We start from the raw sequence: 3,353 nt of genomic DNA, 5'->3' as shown, positions 1-3,353 counted from the left end.
CCACTCCGGTACGTCCAACGGTGTCAACAATCCCGCAGGCCTCTGATGTTCAACCTTAGACTTTTGACAAGTCAAACACGCATACACAAACCGTGCGACATCCTTCTTCAATCCGGACCACCAAAACAACTTTTTCAAGTCATGATACATTTTCGTAGCTCCCGGATGAATACTCAAATTACTCTTATGACTTTCTTCTAAAATCAACTTCTTCAATTCTTCATTGTCGGGAACACAAATTCTGCCTCTAAATCTCAATACACCTTGTTCATCAACTTTGAAATCACTATCTTCAGCTTGATTACTAGCGACTATCAAATCCACAAACTTAACATCAACTTGTTGTGCTTCTCTAATACTATTCAAGAAATCGCTATTGATCTTCAACATACCCAACTGCACACTTTGAGATGATAATTCACACACTAGACTCAAGTCTCTAAACTGTTCAAGCAACTCGAATTCCTTTGCCATCAAGGCCGACATGTGCAATGTCTTCCTACTTAACGCATCTGCAACTACATTAGCTTTACCCGGATGGTAATTCAAGCCAAAATCATAATCTTTTAATAACTCAAGCCATCTCCTCTGCCTCATGTTCAATTCTTTTTGGTCAAACAGATATTTCAAACTTTTGTGGTCACTAAACACTTCAAATCTTGAACCATACAAATAGTGCCTCCAAATCTTCAAAACAAATACCACTGCAGCCAACTCCAAATCATGTGTAGGGTAATTCTTTTCATGAACTCTCAGCTGCCTAGAAGCATAAGCTACTACCTTGCCATCTTGCATCAACACACCTCCCAAACCAAACTTGGAAGCATCACAATAAACTACAAAAGGTTCCTCCGGCTTCGGCAAAATTAGAATAGGAGTAGTTGTCAATCTTTGCTTCAACTCATTGAAACTACTCTCACACTGAGCATCCCATACGAAAGATTTCCCTTTACAAGTCAACTGAGTCAATGGAAGTGCCAACTTCGAAAATCCTTCTATGAATCTACGGTAATAACCAGCTAAACCCAAGAAACTTCTGATTTCGGTCACCGACTTCGGAGTTTCCCACTGAGATACTGCATCGACTTTTGAAGGATCAACCGCGATACCATTACCAGAAATAACGTGGCCGAGGAAACTCACTTCACTTAACCAGAACTCGCACTTCGACAACTTGGCATACAACTTTCTCTCTTTCAAAATCTGCAACACAATCTTCAGGTGTTCGGCGTGTTCCTCTTCAGTTTTTGAATAGATCAATATATCATCTATAAACACCACCACAAATTTATCCAGAAAAGCATGGAAAATTCGGTTCATATACTCCATGAACACACCAGGCGCGTTAGTAACACCGAAAGGCATCACTTTGTATTCGTAATGACCATATCGTGTCCTAAAAGCCGTCTTCTGCATATCTTCGTCTTTCACTTTAATTTGATGGTAACCCGACCTCAAGTCAATCTTACTAAAAACTTTAGCACCTACCAACTGGTCCATCAAATCATCAATCCGCGGAAGTGGATATCTATTCTTTATTGTAACTTTGTTCAACTGACGATAGTCAATGCACAACCTCATACTTCCATCTTTCTTTTTCACCAATAACACGGGTGCTCCCCACGGCGAAACACTAGGTCTCACAAACTTCTTATCAAGCAAGTCCTCCAACTGTTTCTTTAACTCAGCCAATTCAGAAGCTGACATGCGATACGGCGCCATCGACACTGGTTTCGTTCCCGGAACAAGATCAATCGAGAACTCAACTTCTCTTTCTGGTGGCACATCAGGAATCTCATCTGGAAAAACTTCGGGAAATTCATTCACCACTGGTAGTCTGTCGATCACAGCTTGATTCTCTAACGACAAAGATGCCATCAAAGAAAACATAAGAATTCCATCTCGTTCCAACTGCTTCAACTGTTTAGTAGTTAGAAACTCTGCTCCACTCTCTTCTTCCACAGAAGAAAAGTGCACCGTCTTGTTAAAACAATTAATACAGACTCGGTTATACTCTAACCAATTCATCCCGAAAATAACATCCATCCCCAACAACGGTAGACACACTAAGTCAACCTCGAAATCTCTACCAAACATGGATAACGGACACCTTAGACACACCAGAGAAGTAGTTACTGAACCCTTGGCTGGAGTTTCAACAACCATTTCTCCTTTCATATCAGATACAATCAGACCCAACTTATATGCACACTCTAAAGCAATGAAACAATGTGTAGCACCAGTGTCTATAATAGCAATTAAAGGAGTACTATTAAAGAAACAAGTACCTCTGATAAGTCGATCCTCATTGGTAGTCTGCGTACCAGTCAAAGCAAATAGTTTTCCTCCAGTTCTGACCTTCTTAGGTTGCGTGCACTGCGAACTAATATGACCCTCATCACCACAGTTAAAACAAACAATATCTCCACGTTTGCAATCCGCCAACACATGACCTTTCTGACCGCATCTGAAACATTTCTTCTCATCTTGAGTGCAAGCATTACTCTTGTGGCCCTTCACACCACATTTGTAACAAACAACATCAACAGGAGCATTTTTCCCTTTTTGTGGTCTCTCATCATTCAATCTCTGTTTGCCTTTGTTAGCAGGAGCACTGTAGGGCTTCGGGCGACTACTCTGTCCCTTATTCCTCTTCTCGCTCATCACCTTGTAATGAGCCTTCGTATCCTCCTCATAAATTCTGCAGCTACTCACCAGTTCTAAGATAACTCTAATCTTCTGATATCCTATGGCTCTCTTAATATCAGCCCTTAAACCATTCTCAAACTTGATGCATTTGGAGAACTCAGCTGTCTCCGCAGTGTAGTGAGGGTAAAACTTTGCAAGTTCCGTGAACTTGGCTGCATACTCCGTGACCGACATATCACCCTGTTTCAACTCCAGGAATTCTATTTCTTTCTTCCCTCGGACATCTTCTGGAAAGTATCTATTCAGGAATTCTCTCCTGAACACAGCCCATGTCACCACCGCACCGTCTTGCTCCAACACAGGTAAAAGACCTACCCACCAATCATCTGCTTCTTCAGCCAGCATGTGCGTCCCGAACCGCACCTTTTGCACCTCAGAGCATTGCATGACTCTGAAGATCCTCTCTACTTCCTTCAACCAGGTCTGAGCTCCATCGGGGTCATACCTTCCTTTGAATGCTGGTGGATGATTTCTCAGAAAAGTCTCCAGCATCCTCACTTCTCCATTACCAGCAGCAACAGGTTGCTGTCCTACAGCTTGAGCCACAGCCTCAAGTGCAGCAGCAATAGCAGCATCGTTACGACCAGCCATTTCGAGATTCTACATAAGAAATAGAAATCAGAAAACAGCAAAGACAACATAAG

The sequence above is a fragment of the Medicago truncatula genome, chromosome 5 (assembly GCF_003473485.1).
Source record: "Medicago truncatula cultivar Jemalong A17 chromosome 5, MtrunA17r5.0-ANR, whole genome shotgun sequence".
In the NCBI taxonomy this organism is placed as follows: Eukaryota; Viridiplantae; Streptophyta; class Magnoliopsida; order Fabales; family Fabaceae; genus Medicago; species Medicago truncatula.
Note: the sequence above shows the minus strand (reverse complement) of the source record.